General features: G+C 45.8%; 1 pseudogene; it reads left to right on the top strand.

The window, feature by feature from the left end:
- Positions 1-7,544: 7,544 nt before the first annotated feature.
- Positions 7,545-8,439, top strand: LOC104679885 (annotated as a pseudogene).
- The last annotated feature ends 3,746 nt before the right edge of the window (positions 8,440-12,185 follow it).

Raw genomic sequence — 12,185 nt, 5'->3', positions numbered from 1 at the left:
TCAGGGGTCTGGCCACCTTTCCCCTCTACCCTAGGTCCTCCTGAAGCCCACTGTGCAGAGGTTGAGGCCCAGGGATCCAGAAGCTCCCTCTCCCTCGACCTCAGGCATATTCTCTGCAGTCAGCTGTCTCTCCTCGCCTGAACTTTCCCTGGGAGGCTGACAGCTGAACTGAAACCTACCCTCTGGGCCCAGTGGGATGCCCGGATCAGAACTATTCACCCTGAGACCCTCCAGTGCATTCAAGGAGTAGAGGAGCCTCAACCACCACCCACCACAGCAGGTGAGTGAGGAAGATGAAGATGGCAGAGAAAATGAAGAGCCAGCCCCACACCCTGAAGCTAGCTGTCCCAGTCCTGCCTTTAGCCAGGAATCCTTGGGTGAAACATTTACTCTCTCTATGCCTCATTTTCCTCATCTTGAAACCTATGAGAGTCCCACACTCATAAGATTACTGTGAGGATTAAAAGAGGCATTAAAGAGCTATATACCAAGGCCTGACACATAGCAAGTGCTTAAAATGTTAGAAATGACGAGTGCCAATTACTGAGTGCTTGTGATGTGTCGGCCCTGTGCTAAGCTCTCTGCTGGCCTCTTGCCCTCACTTGGGTACTATTATTACCTCATTTAATGATGCCCATTAAGTGGGGTGTTTAGACTCAAACATGTCTCTCTGGTATCCAAATCTGCCCTCTTAACTATCTCAAGTAGGTGCAGGACCAATTAGGGTAGGCTAATTGCTATAACAAACAACCCCCAAATCCCAGGAACTTAACATAATACAGCAGTCCCCCCTTTATCTGCAGGGGATACATTCCAAGTACCCCAATGGGTGCCTGAAACTGCAGATAGTACCAATCCTAGATATTTTTTTCTACACATACATACCTATGATAAAGTTTAATTCATAAATTAGGCACAGTAAGAGATGAACAATAACAAATAATAGAATAGAACAATTATAACAATATGTCAATGTCACCACTCTTGTGCTTGAGGGCCATTATTACAATAAGGGTGACTTGGACATCACTATGGCCCTGAGACAATGGATCTGATAACCAGCGTGACTGTTAAGTGACTAAGGGGTGGGGAGAACCTGCAGCATGGATTTGGCAGACAAAGGGAGGATTGCTGTCCTGGATGGGACAGCAAGAGATTTCACCAAGCTACTCAGAAAAGCACACAATTTAACACTTATGAATTATGTCCACAGTTTTTCATCAAATACTTTCAGACTTCAGGTAAATGAGATTAAAGAAAGTAGAACCTCAGATAAGGGGGGACAACTGGAAAACAGTGATTTCTTGCTTGTGTTATGGTCCAGTTGGGTGTTTGGAAAGTGTCTTCCCCACATGGTGATTCCAGGATCAAGACCCTTCCATCTAGAGCTCTGCCAGCTCCCAGGGTCCCAGAATCCTTTCCTGGCATCCTCTGTATTAAGCTGAGAGATAAGGGAAGAGACAGAGCATGGACAATGATACAAAGATGTTTTCGAGGCCAGGTCTGAAAGTGGCAAACTTCACCTCTGCACATTTCCTGGCCAGAGCTCAATCATATAAAATCACAGGGTGTCGAGATTATAGGAAGAAGCAGATCACAGAAACTGGAGTCCCTGGCATTCTCTGCTGCTGATGGATGAGCAGAAGCTGGTAGACAACCTGCATCCATTTCTCCCAAGGTGGAGACAGGGGACACAGGAAAGTCCCCATTGCTATCCTTGGCTGGAAGGACCTCACTCCAGGTCCACGATGCAGCCCAGGATGCCCGGGCTCTCTAGGAGTCCCGGCTGGCACTGAGAAATGTTCTCTTAACCTTCAACAGAACTTTGTTTTCCTTTTCTCAGAACAACGTCTTCCACTGTGAACTTATCCGCACTGCATTTTAGAAGGAGGGTGCCATTCCAGGTTCCCACTGAAGCTGGAGTGGTTTGGGCAGAAGAATGTACTGAGGGATTTTAGATAGATCACAGACTCTCTCTCGCTCTCTTTTTTTTTTTTTTTTGAGATGGAGTTTCACTCTGTTGCCCATGCTAGAGTGCAGTGGCGTGCTCTCGGCTCATTGCAACCTCCACCTCCTGGGTTCAAGTGATTCTCCTGCCTCAGCTTCCAGAATAGGTGGGCTTACAGGTGCCCACCACCACGCCTGGCTAATTTTCTTATTTTTAGTAGAGACGGGGTTTCACCATGTTGGCCAGGCTGATCTTGAAGTCCTGGCCTCAAGTGATCCTCCTGCCTTGGCACTCCCAAAGTGCTGGGATTTCAGGTGTAAGCCACCATGCCTGGCCAGATCACAGACTCTTGGGGCCAGAAGCCAGACTTGGAAGCTACAGAGCCAGGACATACATGCAGTTGGTGGCAGGATGCTGCAGTCCCAGCACAATGCTGCACACAACACCATGCAGTCACCAAGGCTGGTGGGAGGTTACTGCTCTAAATGCACTAACTGCATGTCTTTGTCTGCAGGTTGTGGCAGAGTGGAGCACAGAGGGCTTGGAAAAGCCTGGCTGGTGTAGATGGGAGGGAGAAGGCAAGGGGAGTCATAACATGCAAGGGTCTAGATGAGGCAGAATTCACCTAGACGTGGAGTGGAAGCTCAAGGACGCTGCTCCAAAAACCCACCCCACTCCTCCTCCCGTGACCCCTACTCCTTTCCTAGGCTGGGAAGTTGTGAGAAATCTCTCAGGGTAAGATCCCTTTCTGTCCTGGTCTGTTTGTCTTTATCATGCCCAGCTGTCCACCCTAGGACACATTCCAAGCTCCCAAACCTCCTTCAGCTCAGAGGTGCTCACAGCTGCTGCCCCAGCCCTCGCCCTTCTGCTGTGAAAGTGACACCTGCCCACCCACCTACCCATCCGCCGCCCATCGATCCATCCATCCATCCACCCACGTACCTATCCCACACCCTGCATGCCTCTGTGGGCTCCTGTTTCCATGGTTACTTCCAGGGCCTGAGTTGGCTCTGGGTTTTCTGAAAGATTCTCCAGCTTTAGGCTGTTCCCCATGACAGCTTGGTTGCTGGACCCAAACCCTGGATAGCTTCTGAGATACCACGCTGCTTGTAGCTCTCCCTACCCACAGATCAGGCATTGCCTGAAGATTGGTCCATCAAAGTGATCAGCTTTCTGGACCAAAATAAAATCAAGGCTGGATACAGTGACTCATGCTTGTAATCCCAGCATTTTGGGAGGCCAAGGTCGGAAAATCATTTGAGACCAGGAATTTAAGACCAGCCTGGGCAACATAATGAGACCCTCATCTCTACAAAAAAATTTCTTTTAATTAGCTGGGGGTGGTGGTACACACCTGTAGTCCCAGCTACTGGAGAGGCTGAAGCAGTAGGATTGATTGCTTAAGCCCAGGAGTTCAAGGCTACAGTGAGCTACAATTACACCACTGCACTCCAGCCTGGGCAACAGAGTGAGACACTGTCTCTAAAAAAATTAATTAATTAAATTAAATTAAAAGCTCTCCACTGCTTGAACAGTGAGGCATTCTGGAAGAATGCCTGGGGTGCTACCACAGGAAAGCAAGTGGAAGTTCCTAGAGATAGGCAGATGCTTGGCTGGGAGGGCCTCTTTGTAATAATAAAAGCTAGCATTTATTGGGCACTTGGTATAAGAAAGGCACTGTTATAAGGATTAACATCTAGTAACTAGGTTAATCATCACAACAACACGGTGGGGCACAGCTAGGATGATCTGAGGGGGAAACAGGCACAGAAAGGTTGAGTACCATGTTCACGGTTACATAACTCACCAATAATAGAGCCAGGATTCAAGGCAAAACACGGTGGCTCCAGAAACTGTGTGTGTGTGTGTGTGTTTGTTTGTTTATTGAGACAGAGTCTCACTCTGTCACCCAGGCTGGAATGCAGTGGTGCCATCTCGGCTCACTGCAACCTCTGCCTCCCAGGTTCAAGCAATTCTCCTGCCTCAGCCTCCTGAGTACCTGTAGTTTGCCACCACACCTAGCTAATTTTTTGTATTTTTAGTAGAGACAGGGTTTCACCATGCTGGCCAGGCTGGTCTCAAACTCCTGACCTCATGATCTGCCCACCTTGGCCTCCCAAAGTACTGGGATTACAGGCGTGAGCCACCGTGCCTGGCCGAAACTGTGTTCTTAAACATTGCATCTACTGCTACTCTACAGCCTTCCACTCCCCCACCCCTGGGTTTCTGGAAGTTTCCCTGAGTCATTTTTTCAAGACAGGAGGTTCCTGAATACCTCCCCAGCACTCAGCTCTGCTCTGAGCCCACATGTGAGAAGCCCCCTTTTCCATTCTAGGCCCACTTGGGAGCAGCTGTCAGTTACTCAGAAGTCTGGAAGGGTCACAGCTGTTCTCAGGAGGAGTCCCCTGGATTCTGCCATCTGGCTGGTCTGTCTGTGGGCTCTGGAGGATTCCCCCAGGACAGAGCCAAGCTGCAGTTTGTCCTTAGAGACCTTCAGGAGGGTGGGAAGAAGCATTCCCATCAGAGAAACCCAGCTGAGGGAAGACACAAGATGTTCCCCACGAGTGACAAAAAGCCAATTCACACCCTTCCCTGCAGCCAAAAAATTAAGCTAATTTTTCATTTCTCTGCTTACGTGTGACTCAACTAAACATAGGCATCTAGGAATGCAAACAATGACTAGATTTTCTAATTTAGGGCAGTTTAATTAAATCTTGCTAAAATGACGGAGGTTCTAGGTATTTTTATCGTGGTAGAAAGCTCTGTGATTTGGAAAGAGGAGAGGTGGGGAACACAATGCTAGAAGCACCTCCTCTCCTGGCCCTCTCCCACCTGCACTGTCCTCCCAGGCCTGCCCGGCTGAGCGTGTCTCCTGAGAGAAGGAGCGGTCCTCTCTTAGGGTTCTAATTTCCCTTGCTCTTGTTTATATTAAAGGAATTTGTTTCCTTACATTACATTCATTCTAATTAGCTGGGGCTAGAAAGAAAAAGTCCAAATTACTTAGCAAAAAAAAAAAAAAAAATTTTCAAACACAAGATCATTTTGGAGAAAAATTTGGACTTCCCAGAAGTTTAAGGTATAAATATTAAGAAACCAAAATAAAAGATGTCAAAGGTAGAGTCTTCTAGTGCATCTTGCTCATCCAAATCCAGCTCTCAGTCCCCTCTTGGCATATGGAAGGGTAACATTTCCCTGGCCCCTCTTAAGTTTGGAGGAACCATGTGGCTTGCTCCAGTCAATGAGCTGTGACCTGAGGTGACAAGTTGCATATAGGCCAGAGCATTGAATGGCCCAGTTCATGTGAGAGGCTCCAGTGTTTTCTCCCTCTGCTGTGGAAGCACATGTTGACATGATGGTGCCCCAAGGTCAAAGCAGCCTGGATCTCTGAGCTACCCCATGGAGTACAAGTGCCCTGGAGTCTCTGGGGCCTGAAGCAGACTTTGTGCATTCAGCTGGGTCACATCACTGAGATTTGAGGGGGACTGGCTGTCTCCTATGGCAGAGTCTCTCTTACCCTGATGAACAAATAATGCTTTTGTAAAAATCATTGTACAGCAATACCACATTATTTTAATTATATCAGATTACTTTGTAATTTCAAAAAATAATCTGTTCAGTTTAGTTTGGAATAGGATGAAGTTTACTTTTACTGGGTCTACAGAAAATTGTTGGAGAACATGTTTAACCTATTAAAGCAAACTTCGTGTTCAGATGACGGCTTTAAAATTTACCCACATTTCAGGGTAAAGATGATGGCAGCCTCTCGGAAGAACAGGGGTCAGAATGAGAGTGGGATTATATTTCTCAGAGAATTGTGGTTACTGGCACGTCCATGAGTGGGAAGCGGACTCTTAGGAGGGAATAGAGATGGAGTGGTTGGGAAAAAGATGAGAAGATGTCTGAAGAATTTTAAGAAGGTTTTCTGCGTGATGTGCTGGCACATCAGGAAAGCACTCATCATAATGTCTTAGATAAAGTAATGCTGACTGCTATCATAAACAAAAGCATCGTGGCTCAGACGTGCTAGAATTTCACTTCTTATTCACATAGAGTCCATCTTAGTTAATTTGTGCTGCTATAATAAAATACCCGAGACTGGACAATTTATAAAGAACAGAAATTCCTCATCATTCTGGAAGCTGGGAGGTACCAGATCAAGGTTCTGGCAGGACTGGTATCTGGCGAGGGCTGCTGTCTGTTTCCAAGATGTTAGCTTGTTGCAGCATCCTCCAGAAGCAGAGACGTTGTGTCCTTATATGGTGAAAGGGTGGAAGAGAGTGAACTCACTCTACTGAGCCCTTTTATAAGAGCCTAATCCCATTCATTCTTGTTCAACCCTCATGATTTAATCACCTCCTAAAAGCCCCACCTCTTTATCACATTGATCATTAAGTTTCAACATGTGAATTTTGGGAGACACATTCAGACCACAGTAGAGTCCAAAATATTTGTTCTAAATTAGTGGGCATCTCTCCTACAAGTGATGATTCAGGGACTGGGCTCCTCCCCATCTTCAACACATCCTTCCGATAGTGCAGAGCTCACCTACATCAAGCCAGAAGAAGGAGAAAGTGAGTGGAGATGGATACAAGATGTTCTTGTAGTCTAGGCTCAGAAGTGGCCCACATCATACCCACTGGCATGTCATTGGTCAGAACACAGTCACATGACCAATCCTAGTTGCAAGGGAGGCTGGGAAATTTATCTACCTGTGTGGCTGGGAGGAAGAGGAATCAGGTTGGGTGAAGAGCTAGCCAGTTTACGTCACAAAAGGTCCCCACTGTTTCAGAGTTGGATTTGAATATGCTTTAGCATGCAACCCAATGTGGAAAGAGCTACAAATGGACCCAGTTTTGTGTAGGTTCTATTTGTGGGGTGGAGGGATGAGTGGGATTTTGCCTAAGATGCAATCTTATGTTTCTTAGATTAAAATAATAATCATGACCTGACTCACAGAGACAAATTCTGGGATTGCCAAGTTGTTGGAATTGTGATACAAACAAGTGTAGGTGAGTCAGTTACAAGCACCGAATAGCATGGGAAAGCCTGAGAGGAAACGGTAGGCCCTACTCTGATATCAAAATTACTCTTTTATTTTATTTTATTATTATTTTTTTGAGACAGAGTCTTGCTCTGTCGCCCAGGCTGGAGTGCAGTGGCATGATCTTGGCTCACCGCAACCTCCACCTCTCAGGTTCAAGCAATTCTCCCACCTCAGCCTCCTGAGTAGCTAAGAATACAGGCATGTACCACTATGCCTGGCTAACTTTTGTATTTTTAGTAGAAACGGAGTTTCACCGTGTTGGCCAGTCTGGTCTAGAACTCCTGGCCTCAAGTGATCCACCCGCCTTGGCATCCCAGAGTGTGGGGATTACAGGCATGAGCCACTGTGCGTTGCCAAAATTACTCTTTTAGAGAAGAATATGGTTTTCAGGTCTCAGCACCACTCAGGGAATCAAATAAACATAGGGCCCTGTGAACCAGTTAAATGGAGGATGCCTACGAAAACTCCCTCTTAACACACCATTACTGGCTTGGGCGACCCCATCTGGGAGGGGTTTGTGGGCGAACTCTGGGGCTCCCGCCCACCGAGAAGATGGATGACGATGGGCTTCCTCTCATGGAATCAGGCATGACCTGACCAAGGTGCCAACTCTTCAACAGAAAAGAACTGTGGCTTTTCTAAACCAATTTGTGGTGCACACTGTACAGTTCCTCAACTGCTTTTCTATGGTTTGTGAGGAGAAACTGGCAGACCTTTCTCTTTGTATCCAACAAATTGAAACAACTCTCAACATTTTAGACACAAAGTTGTCATCTATCTCTAACCTAGATGATGTCACAGTTGAAGTATCTCCTTTAAGTGTCACTGGTATCACAAATGGACTTCAGCACCTTCTGAAGCCACTTCAGAGCAGTTACGGAACAGTACACAAGACTCTGGACCCCAGGAAAGTGAGGGATCAGCAGGAAACAGCTTAACTGTAGTCAAGGATCCAAGATATGCCAGAGATCTCAAAATGGTTCAAGTAGGTGTACCAGCAATGGCAATCAGAAACAAAATTAGGCCTGGCGTGGTAGCTTGCGCCTGTAATCCCAATACTTTGGGAAGCCAAGGCAGATGGATCACTTGAGTTCAGGGGTCCGAGACCAGCCTGGCCAATATGGTGAAACCCTGTCTCTACCAAAAAATACAAAAAATAACTGGGCATGGTGGCACACGCCTGTAATCCCAGCTACTTGTGACGCTGAGGCAGGAGAATCACTTGGACCTGGGAAGTGGAGGTTGCAATGAGCCAAGATTGCGCCACTGCACTCCAGCTTGGGTGACAGAGTGAGATCCTGTCTCAAAACAAAAACGAAAAAAAAAAAATGATATCAGAAGGACTAGACCCAGATTTTCCTGAGAGGCCAGATGCTCCAGTGCTTGATGGTGAAAGTGAGAAATTACAGAAGAAAGTTCAGATAACGAATCTTCTTTTAGTAACTAAGCTTAATTTTGATAAGAATTACATACGCATGTGTAGGGATACATTTACATTCTATAAGAGAGAGAGCCTGAACTCTAACGTTTAGTCATAAAAACATCAAATGACCACATACGTGTCCACCACTGAGCTTCTTCTATGTTAAAAAAGTAAAGCATTTATAAACTAAAAACCAAAAACCTTCTCTCTTGAGATTGCAAATTGGACATTAGCACATCAATCCCAATAGATATGCAACTAAGAAGCAGAAGCTTTGTGCAAGGAATGAGGCGATCAATGAAAAGGATAGTTGCACTCATCCACATTGTTGCCCTACTGTAGCTGGGACCAGCTCCCCTGGAGCACAACAGCTACTGTAAGGTTGGCAATCAAGTTGGCTTTGAAACTGTTTATACAAGCTGATTGCTACTAGAAACATAAGAAATTCACAGGAAGTTCCACGCAAGGAACCAGAGAAAAGGGCTTTGAGCTGTGTTAGCAGCTCCATTTGAAGATTTCAGGGGTGGTATGCAGCAAAGGCAGAGGAAAGATGTTGTTAGATGAGGACCTTAACAATGGGGACTGTTTGCAACTCTAACGCCGCCAGATGTCTGATCTAGTGGCCAACCACCTCACTGCCCTAGAGACAGTAGAGGGTAGAGAGGAGGTTAGCTAGGATTTATGTATTTAATTCACAAGTAGGAATCTGTTACTGGCACAAATGTTTTCCTGTGTTGTGGTAGGAGGGACTACTACTGCAGGCAGCACCACGGGAGCAATCGAAGCTAGCTTGGATAATGAGAAGCACTTGGATCAATCCTTGCGGGAGACAGATCAGCAACTTTTGGCAAAGAGTGGCTGTGCAATTTGAGAGCTGATTTTAAACTGGAGGGGCCTTTTGAATTCCCTGTGTTGATGTGGCTAATCAAGCCCAAAGAAAAAAAGAGGCAAAATGGCAGCTTCTACAAGTGAGATGGAATACTTGAGTTTAAACTAGGGCAGCGGGGTGGTTTCGGGGCCACTGTATCTTAAGCTGAGAAGCAAGATGAATGGGAGAGCAGCTCCCCTGGTCCCACTCAGGGGACACCTCAGATCCAGCCCAGGACTTAGTACCCCTTGATTTGTCCCTCAAGGAGTGATGTTGGTCACACATAAAGCATCTCTCAGGCCTCAGCATAAGTGAGGTAGTGTCATCCCCCTGGCCACATTGAATTTTGGAGTAAGTAACTTGTGTTTTATTTGTGGCAAGAAACAACATTTTAGCTTGTAACTTGGAGGAAATGTGGTCTGTGGATATCGCTAAGGAGTCTTCGGTTGAAGAGGCGGGATGCTGTGCTCAGATGTTAGTGATGTGGCAGGAGCAGGGCAGGCTGCAGGGGCACCAGACCCCACTGCCTTAAATCCCCAAGGCTCCACACTCTAAAGGAGAACAAGAAAGGACAAGCTGGGTTGAATGAGGAGATGTAGAGTGTCGGGAGGGGTCCCATTGGCCTTAAGTGAAGATGTTTTGCTGTGAATATGTTTCCTGCATACTTCTAAAAGGAAGTTGTGCAGCCTAGTTGTTGGCTCTGGAAGAGTTGCAAGGTGATAGATTTTGTTGCATTAAATTCAAAGCACAGGCCAGTGGCTTCCCAAGAGAAGAGCAGTTAGAGCAATGCAAAATCCTTGGGCCATATCATCCAAAAACCCATCTCCAAATCTTCATTTTCCCTCAAGGATTTACGAGTTGAATGTTTATTTCTTTTGACTATGCAAGAGCTGAAAAGGCCATGAGGACACTCAAATTTATGTGGGTTACTCTTAGTAGGCATTTACAAGTGGGCATGTCTGGTTGAAAATAAGCCTCATCTAAGTATTGAAACCAATTGGTCAGACTTTCTGGACTGTGGTGATGGATGCTTAGCTAGTACATAATTCATTGCAATAAAGACATGCTGTTCTCAAGAATACACTGCTAGAAATTATAGTCGCAGTCTTAGGACCTTGAGCTATACCAAAACTCCTATTGCTCTGAGGGTAAATTATTAAGTGAAAAGAAACACTTAGAATTCACTCTTCCCCTTTCTTCTCTCTGTTAGCACCTGTACCATCTGTGAAAGATTTTGTTTTAGTAGACACACAAATCTGTGTGTTTGTGGAGGGGATAATTTCTGGAGGTGAGGAAAGATGTAAGGAGGATGATAGAAAAAAGCAGGGAGAGTCATGTCATAGACACACTTAATACTGTTAATTCAATCACACACTGTCAACAAGAGAGATGGTGTTAGTGTTCTATCAACCATACCAATTAGTGCCAATTTAATTATTCATCTATTTCTTTATATATTTACCCATTTGTACATGTATATCTAACTCTCCAAAAAAGTATCTGAGTCAGCTGACATGTATTTTATCCTATTCCTCCTTCCTTCATTTATTCAACAAATAATAGTTAAGGCCTTACCATGTGCTCATGAAAATACAGCTTTGAGCAAGGCAGATAGATAAAGGGTAACAGATAGGGCCACATGTTAGGAATGCCTGGGGTTCTCCAATCCGAAGAGCAGTTCCTATCTCTCTATTTCACTATTTCCGGAAGTAGATGAAGGTGGGAGGACAGCGTCCACATGAGTCCATATGTGTTTTCACTAGGGAGGGAGGGAGTGCATTTAGTGTTTCAGCTGCACCTTGGCCTGTGGGCTCTACCAATTTTGGTTTGCACAGTGTTTGAGTCAGGTTGCCTTCTAAGATCTTCCAAACCCATTTTAGCCAGCTGGTTTTTAGTGCAGTAACCACCAAGATACTCCATTATCTCTAGATCCTTGGTTTTTAATTTTTCCCCTTTCTGACAGCCCAAATTAGAAATAATGTGGAAAAACTTAGAAAACACTAGTGCAGAGAAAATAAATACGACCAGTTCAATGGCCTTATATCCTAAACAAAACTTGATTGTTGGGTCTTGGACTAGGGGGTCAACTTTTTCTTCCTGGACACATGGCGCTTTCTGGCTGAGGAAGGGACCAACGAGGGTATTTGAGAGGCACAGGTCTTCCTTCCAGCACCCAGCCTGGCCAGAAGGCATCTCTCAGGGGAGGTGTAGGAGCCTGCTCTGTGCTCTAAGACAGCTGGGCATGAGTCAGAAGGGACTTAAGGGCAGTGCAAGCCCCCAGAGCCAGGCTGATCATATTTTTCAAGCCTTAAAATGGAAACACATGGTTTGACACAGAAGTTACAACAGGACAGAGAATCTGGAATTAGAAAATTCACATTGCAAAATTCACATTGCAAGGTGTGGTAGCTGGGTCCAAAGTGGGATTCAAAGAGATGCAAGGCTTGCTTTTGGTTGAACTGATAGCCCATCTGTGGAACTCTGGGCACAGAGCCTTTGCTGGCCAGAGAACATGGAAGACATTGATGGTAGAGTTGCCTTGGGAAGGAAGAGAAGTAGAGACTGAAGGATGAAGGGAATGGCAGAGGGTCAGTCCTTCACAGTCCTCTTGCAGACAGAAGGCTTAGAAGGTAAGTCAGAGGGGCTGCTGTTATGAGGAGGTTGAGGACACTGGTATAAGCAGAGGTGCTTTGAGGCTCATGGACTAAACGTGGGAGACACCCTTCTTCTATCTCTGTATGGAGCTCAGCACCGCTCTCGCATCTCATGGGCTGGTGACTTTAGATGCTACAAGACGTGGCATCTCTCCTCACCCAAAATAATCAGCGTCCTCCAAAGGGCATCATCAGCAGAGGATTTTGGGAAAGCTTCAGCTGAGTGGACTGGAACATGAGGCTGAGGA

The sequence above is a fragment of the Rhinopithecus roxellana genome, chromosome 9, assembly GCF_007565055.1.
Source record: "Rhinopithecus roxellana isolate Shanxi Qingling chromosome 9, ASM756505v1, whole genome shotgun sequence".
In the NCBI taxonomy this organism is placed as follows: Eukaryota; Metazoa; Chordata; class Mammalia; order Primates; family Cercopithecidae; genus Rhinopithecus; species Rhinopithecus roxellana.
Note: the sequence above shows the minus strand (reverse complement) of the source record. Positions and strands in the feature narration are given on the sequence as shown.